We start from the raw sequence: 8,377 nt of genomic DNA, 5'->3' as shown, positions 1-8,377 counted from the left end.
ATAGACGTGGATTACTGTGACATTGAATGGCTTGCCTTGGAAATGAACTGAAATCATTGGTCTTTTTTGATGTTGCACCCAAGTACTGCATTTCAGACTCTTTCTGTTGATTATGAGGGCTACCCTGTTTCTTCTATGGGGTTCTTGCCCGCAGTAGTAGATATAATGGTCATCTGAATTACATTCGCCCATTCCCGTCCATTTTAGGTCACTGATTCATAAGACGCTGATGTTTATTCTTACCATCCCCTGCTTGACCGCGTCCAGTTTACCTTGATTCGTGGACCTGACACTCCAGTTCCCTATGCAATATTGTTTTTTGCAGCATCAGATTTTACTTCCATCACCAGACGCACCCACACTGAGAGTGGTATCTGCTTTGGCCCAGCCACCTCGTTCTTTCTGGGGTTATTAGTAGTCCTCCTCTGATCTTCCCCAGTAGCATATTGGACACTTTCAAACCTGTGGGAGTCATCTTTTGGTGTCATATCTTTTTTGATGCAGTTCATGAGGTTCTCACATCAAACATACTGGGGTGGCTTGCCGTCCTTCCATGAATCACGTTTTGTCAGAACTATCAGCTATGACCCATCCACCTTGGGTGGCCCTGCGCGGCATGGCTCACAACTTTATCGAGTTACACAAGCCCCTTCGCTATGAAAGAGCAGTGGAAAAACAAACTCAGATCTTTACAACAGGAGGTAGTTTTGCAACTTGGAGCCAGGTGCCCACTGAACTGGGAGGTAGGGAGCTGTCTCATTTAATGTTTATATTTCAAAGGGAAGAGAAAGCACTTACAATGAGGCATTTTCTAGGATGAATGCTCTGAGAAGAATGATGGGAGGGGAATCTCTTTCCCACCCTGAACAGGAAGGATTTTAGACTTATATCTGTCCTTGCACAGGGTCCACTGTGTGTTGGAAGCCCCGGGGAGCAGAGGGCAGGCATAATCAGGCTGCTGCTGAGAGTAGGTGAAAGTCCAGACAGCAGGTGGAAAGTGGTGGTCAAAGGGCGACGGGGCCTGTAAGGCAGTTGGTGGAGAAATCGCAGAGGCAGTGGGCTCCAGGTCAGGAGAGGGTCAGCCTGCCTACCCATTGCTGTTGCTGTGAGCCTGGACAAGTTAGCTCTGGGGGGGGTCTCCTCTCCTTCCCCAGCTTACTGGCTGAGAATCATGCCACCAGCTGACCTCTAATGAGTGAAGGCAGCTCAGCTAAGGCTTCACCTACACTCACTGCAAGCCAGGCCCTCTTCCAAACCCTGGCATATGTTAACTAATTTTATCCTCACAATGAACCATGAAATAGGAATTTTTCTCCTGGGGATTTCATGGAATGCCAAGATGTGCCAGATATGTTCCTTGACTTTATCTAAAGAATATATGATGCAAGAGCAAGGATAATCCCTGCCCTGAAAGGACCACAGTGCAAATGGTGCGGCCACCCTGTGCTGCATGCTGTGTGATGGAGGACGGAACGGGAAGCAGATGGAAAGCGGCTGATAACGTTGTAAGGATATCAAAAGTGCCTAGTAAACGACAGCATCTTATTATTCTTGCGAATACATCACTGGCTATATTTTCATGTGTATAAATATTGCCTTTTCAGCTTGGCATAAGACAGGAGAAGGCTGGAGAATTTCCTATTTGGTATGTCTCCTAGCATTAGGTCAAGACCTAACATAGAGTAGGTGCTCTATAATGATTCTCAAAAGATGAGAATTACTGGTTCGTTACAAGTGGAGAGAACTTGTCATTTTCCCCACTCCAGCATGGGGTCTTAAAAGGGGAGAATTTTGACTGAATGTTTCATGTTCTGCTCATTTACTTGGGGTTTCTGTTTCATCTTGAACCTGTATTGATTATATGGGTTATGCATGTCACTTAGGTTTCCCCCCTTCATAGCTTAGAACTGTGTTTAGAATTCCCTCTCAACTTTCCCGGTTTCCTCTGCAACTGTGGTCTGTTTATGTGTGCTCAGTAAATACTTGTTGACAGTTGATTGATAGTTTCCGGTTACGGCTGTAGAATAACCCAGTGAGTGCGGTTGGATGTCTGCATCTGATGAAGACATCTGGGATTCTGTTTGGTTGCTTGGTGTTATGAGATGCTCTCTCTGCCCTGACCTGGTGGGTCACCCAGTTGGATTCACATATGAGTAGCAATTCCGGGCACAGGGGATCTCTAATATCTGGAGCAGAGAGCTAAGCAAAGTTGTATTTTCCTCTTGTCTAGAATCTTGAGGAGGAGAGATAGTCTTTTCTGAGCATCAAAGTCACACCTGGGTCCACACTGGTGTGGTTTTTGGGCTCCCCAGGGCCTGCTGGGGTGCCAGAAACTCCCAGAACTCATCAACCATGGTACAGACATGACTATGATTATAAGATGGCAAATTTGACTTGAGAAGGACCCCAAGACATGATTATCTAGAAGAGAGGGAGAAGGGAAGACGTCTAGGTTTTTCATCCAAATTTCTTATTCCTTACTCAGATAGCCCAGGTGTCTTCTTGCAAAATATTTTGAGATCCAATGGAATGGTGAGGAGGGGAGAGAAGGATTGGGGGATGGCACCTGGGCTCAGTGAGGCCCTGTTGAGAGGTGGGGAGTGAAAACAATTGGAAGACAGGAGGAAGAATGGGATGGCGGACCCTGGGTCGTCTGGACTTCGTGACTCTTTCCGTTCGAAAAACGTATACACATGACTCTTTATTGAATTATGGAACAAGGATATTCAGAAAGGATGCCAGAGGAGATTCACGTCATCTACTATTGATTACGGATATAATAAAGTAATATAGGTGGTCAATTAAATCTTTTTAATTTTGTTTCATTATTTAAAATATTGCACGTACAAACCAAATAGAGCTCTCTCTCACTTCGGCTATTAGTGTGACATGTAAGGCCAAGTCTTATGTCCAGTTAACTTGACCATCTGCCGTTGAACCAGTTATAAGGCAGCTGGTCTCTCTCATGGTGAAGATGACCAAAGCGACTCTCATGGGTACTTCTCACACAGGCGTTCAGACAGGAGGAGCCGTTCAGCTCTCTGCACAGAACTGCGGGGGGTGGGGGTGTTGAGGGACCCAGACTCCCTGCGGGTGTCCTGGCAGTCCTCCCCACAGGCCGGCAGCGCCAGACCCGCCACACTCAGAGTCCTCTGCTCCTTCTCATTTGCAGTAGAAAGGCATTAATTTTTCTCTTTCCAAATTTCTCTGCCATGATTCTCAAAGAAGAGAAACTGATCATTAATTAAATATTTCTGGAGCTTGGTTTTCATAAGAGATAGCATCTCAGGCCCACAAGCACAGAATTTCTATCCTCACAATGCTGGGCTTCAGTGGGAACAGGGTGATAACATTTTTCCGTTTCGACAGCTGCTTCTTATCTAAACTTATTGAACGGTGAGCGGAACTGTCCTTGGTAGACTTTTCCCACTGCGTGAGCGCCAAAACAAACACACGGAGTCCAGCCACCTCACTTGCAGTAGTGTAGGGGCAAGAGAGTCTGAATGGAAAAGTAGACTTGGAAATAGTATTTCTGTGTCTGCTTTCACAGCACCTCACTCTACTGACACAGAAAAATCTCTTCAGGTCTGTTCAGGGCCATTTCTGAACTAGGGAGGCACCCACAAAACAAACAGGATACGTGAGAATGTGCCATTTTAAATGAGAACACTGTATTCACAATTATATGACTCCTAATGAGTTTTCATTGAAAAAAGTATTTTCTGGAATAAATTCCCTCATAGCTCAATTGGTAAAGAATCCGCCTGCAATGCAGGAGACCTGGGTTCAATCCCTGGGTTGAGAAGATCCCCTGGAGAAGGGAAAGGCTATACTCCAGTATTCTGGCCTGGAGAATTCCATGGACTATACAGTCCATGGGGTCACAAAGAGTCGGACACAACTGAACAACTTTCACATCACAAGCCAATTTAATTCCTTAATCAATTTCTATATACTGTGGTTAAATCATTTTTATTTTTCTAAAATTACTTAAAGAAACATTTTCCATTTTGATTTCTCATAAGTACCCTTCATGAGGATAAATTCTTTTCCGTTTAGAGTTTATAGTGAAGAGCTGGCCAGTCGAGTAGATTCCGTCACCATTAAGCTTTCCTGATGACAGCATCTGCAACTGAAAGTCCTCTTTTCTGGCCAGACACACAATTTCCCTTTGTTTTCCTTTGTTTCTCCACTTTGGTCAAGTCCAGTATCCAAGGCTTAAACTTGGCAGCTCTAAATTTCACCAACTGTATTTTTTAAATCAAATTTCGTCAGTGACTAAGTGTATAACATGATGTTCTAGCCATTCTCTGTGGACAGGCTACGCAGGCTTTCTCAACCTGTCACGGTCATCATGTTACCTGACTTTGTTTGTGTCATTATGCTCAGAATTCTCTGGGTAGTAATTCCTTCATCTAGGAGTGAAATAATGTAAATTATACATGAAATAAGGGCTATAAATGTAGCATACGCCTACAAAGCTAATTTTTAACTAAAAGGAGAGAATATACAAGTCTTTCATTGGCAATCTGAACTAACAGATTAGGTTAGAGTCAACAAGCTTCTTCTAAAAAGGACCAGGTAATAAATATTTCAGGCTTTGCAGGTCATATGTTCTCTGTGGCAACCAGTCATCTCTGCTGTAGTGGCCTGAACGCAGTCACAGACTGTGAAAACTCATGATTGTGATTGTGTTCCTTAAAACGCTGTTCACACATGGTCCAGATTCGGCCCATGGGCTATAGTTTGCAAATTCCTGGAATGGATGTTCATTCTATTTATTTTATAAAAGTATCCTTTACTTGCCAGGATTGACCACAGGCGGCTATAAGTAGGGAGTTCCTATAATACACATTAGAGATGGTTTCTTTTCGCTTAGTCATTCAGGATGGCAGCTGTGACGGAAACATTGTACACCAACAATGTGTGTATCATGAAAGTGACACCTAGCTTTCTCAGAACTCAACACCTTGCAGTATTACATTAAGAACAATTCACCTCCTGTGAGTGGGTATAGGGATGGTAATCGTTTTCCAATCTTATTGCAAATAGAGGCAGAAATATTGTCCAGACCCTCATCACAGGGTTAATTATGGATGAAGCATATTATATGATAAAATAAAAACCAATAGCAAAGTAAGGTATAACACTAACCTTATTATTCATTCAAGGTTTAGAGTCATTAACCTCATCTGGGCATAGCAGATTAAGTTCTGAACTTAATCGGGAAATTGCTATACTTCATTATACTTTGCACGTTCCCTTTAAAATGAAACCAACTGAAACAAATGGAAAATGGAAAACCCATTGCAAAGAGGTTGAAATTTGACAGGAAATACACTATATCAGTGGAATTGAATTTTTGTTTTTAACGCTCTTCTGGCCTCTGGATGGGACTAAAATTTCAGTTATTGAGTTATTTACGGATGTTTTCAGCTTCATGTAACCATCTAAAAATGCCCTAATTGTGTCCAGACAAGCAGGTGTCAGAGACGACAACTGTTGGCTCTAGTCTAGCAGCTCCTCATGCCGGCCGGAAGCCCAGGTCGCTCTGCCCCTCCACACGAGCGCTCTGGCTGGCTTCGGCCCTCAGCTTTGCTGTTTCATGGTTGCACGAAGACTGCCCTGCCTCCAGACATCACATCAACATTTGAGGGAGGAAGAAGGGGTGGGGTCTGAGCCACTGACTCCACTAATGAAAGGAAAGCAGAAGCACTTCCAGGAGCCCTAGGCAGATTTCTGTTTATTTCCCATTGGCCACAAGTCTCTTACTTGGCTACTAATGGTTACAGAGGAGGCTAGGAAAGTGAGTGTTTATTTTTCTCAATTTCTACGGGGATATGGACAAAGGAGAAAAGTGTAGGGGGAGGGTTCAGTGTCCATTTGTGTTTGGCATTAAGTTTATCACCACTTTTCACAAGAACGTGGAACTGAATTCACAAATTTTGTCATCTAATGTTAAAATTAATAGGGACGAATAACCCACTTCTTATTTATACAGCTGCACTCAATGGCCAAGAAAAGCCATCAGTTTGGCTCTAACTCCCGAAACAGGATCCAGTCACATCTCCCAGAGCTTGCTAACCCAGACTCTTATCTGCTCCAGTCCATGGCTTGCTGCATCCGAAGCAGCAGCCACACTTCTGCCAGCAAAGGCTGCGTACAGCAGTCTGCAGGTGTGGCCCCAAGCATCGTTACACAGATGATGAACTGTCTTCTCCCCCTACGGATTCCTCCTGGGGAGATGGGGAGGCTGGGAATACTTTGTTTTATTTACCAGAAATCTAAAGCTCACTGAGCCAATTGAGAAAACTCTTTGTATTAATATGTGAGTGCTCTTTATTGGAAAGAAATGGACTTTCCCCTAATGAGCCTTTTTTGCAAAGGCAGACCCTCAGGTCTGTCCCAGCTCACTTGATGAAGGTGAGCAGCAATGAGGACTCAGAGAGGGTGGGAGTGTCCTCATCACAAACAGAAAATCTTGGATGTAGGACAGGGAGCTTCTCCCCATCCCCTGGTTTCAGTAAATAATGAGTTTAGTGCTTATGTGTCTTGAACAAAGCATGCTCATAGTAAAACTGTCTGATTCAGGCAGAGACAAATCCTCTGTGAAACAATTAGCTTTGTCCTGGTATAAAAATAGAAACCCAGTTCTTGTGTTTTCCTCTCATTGTTTCCTTACCCCCTGCAAGCTGGTTCCAAATGGGATTGCCTCACATGCGTAGATAAATCACTTCTCCTTCCCTGGATTGGCTGCTTCACTTCGCAGTAGTCCTGTGTGCGTTTGTCCCATGATGGGGTGGTCGGTCAGGAACTGGGGAAGCTGGAGTTCTGGTTTGGATCAAGCCTCATCTCCCAAGCACGGAACAGACTTGAGCCACAAAGGCCTGAACATCATCGGCCTGAGGGACATCCCTCACCACCGCGCCACTGCAGCCCATGACTGCCAACTGGTCCCATGCTGGGTCTGTGGATCCAACTCTGAGTGAAGTCCTCCACAGCCAACACTTACTTTCATTCAAATCTTTATTCAGCCGCAGATAAACTGTCCCTAACTTCCACTGCTGCAGTGAAAGCACAGAAAGAGCACCTATCGGAAAGAGGTTGTCTTACGTGCACGCTGAGTTGCTCCAGTTGTGTCTGACTCTCTGGGACCACATGGACTATAAGCCTGCGAGGCTGCTCTGTCCGTGGGATTCTCCAGGCAAGAATACTGGAGCGGATTGCCATGGCCTTCCCCAGGGGATCTTCCTGACCCAGAGATGGAACTCGTGTCTCTTGTGTCTCCTGCATTGGTGGCAGGGTTCTTTACCACTAGCACCACCTGTCCTAAATCTGACTGCGTCAAAATTCTGTGGTTTGTTGGAATAGGTGCTCCAAGGCGATGGCAGCCCACTCCAGCACTCCTGCCTGGAGAATCCCAGGGACGGGGGAGCCTGGTGGGCTGCCGTCTATGGGGTCGCACAGAGTCAGACACGACTGAAGTGACTCGGCAGCAGCAGCAGCCAAGGATAATTTACATTCTTGATAAAATGCTGATAAGGTGCTCTAGCGGCTTTCTGACTTATTTTAATGAGTTTTAAAGCCTCGCATAGGAAACCCATCCAGCTGATAGTCACCCTTAAAAGCTGATCGAGGACCTTGAGCTAATCCTGCAGAAAACGTGAGCAAATACAGTTTACTCTGTTCTACCTGACAATGACTATTTCCTTATTTTTCCCAATAACATATCGTCACCAAGACAGAAACTTCTTCATTGGTTTAGAGCCTCTCTCGTCACGACGAAGCTGAAATGAACTTTGGTATGAGTTGCGATTCCTGAGAAGCTGCTTCAAATATACTAAAAGATGTACGATCGTGGGCAGGCTACCTCCCAGCTGAGAGTGAGCGGGACTCTCCAAGGAGAATTACACAAGGGTAGGGTTTGCAGGAGCTCCCAGAGGAGGTGGAGGAAAGCTGGGTCTGGTGAACATGGCCAAGGCTAGAGATGGGAAGAGAGCCTTTGAGCTGAGCCCAGAAAGGAGTGGCCATCCAGCAGAGTCAGGGGCTAACCTGTGCATGAACTGGGGACCCAGTGAGTCCAGGAAGATGGGTAGAAGAGGTCAGGACCAGCAATTCCTGGGCTCAGGGAAAGACTGGAGAACAGAGGAAGGAACTGGGTATTTATTGGGAGTAAACCTGGTGTTTCTTCCCCTCCAGTTTAGAGAGTGCTGGGGGAAAAGCCAGGAGCCAAACACCTGGGCGAGGCATCCGGGAGGAGTGGGCTCACAGAAGAGCCGCGTGATGTTCGTGTGGGTGGGGAACTATCAGTCCACACGCCCAGCTCCCCACCACTGCACAGAGCCCACCACATGCATACAGACACACACCAGAGCAC

Source organism: Capra hircus, chromosome 28 (assembly GCF_001704415.2).
Source record: "Capra hircus breed San Clemente chromosome 28, ASM170441v1, whole genome shotgun sequence".
Lineage (NCBI taxonomy): Eukaryota > Metazoa > Chordata > Mammalia > Artiodactyla > Bovidae > Capra > Capra hircus.
The sequence above is the reverse complement of the archived record's forward strand: the minus strand, read 5'-3'. Positions refer to the sequence as shown.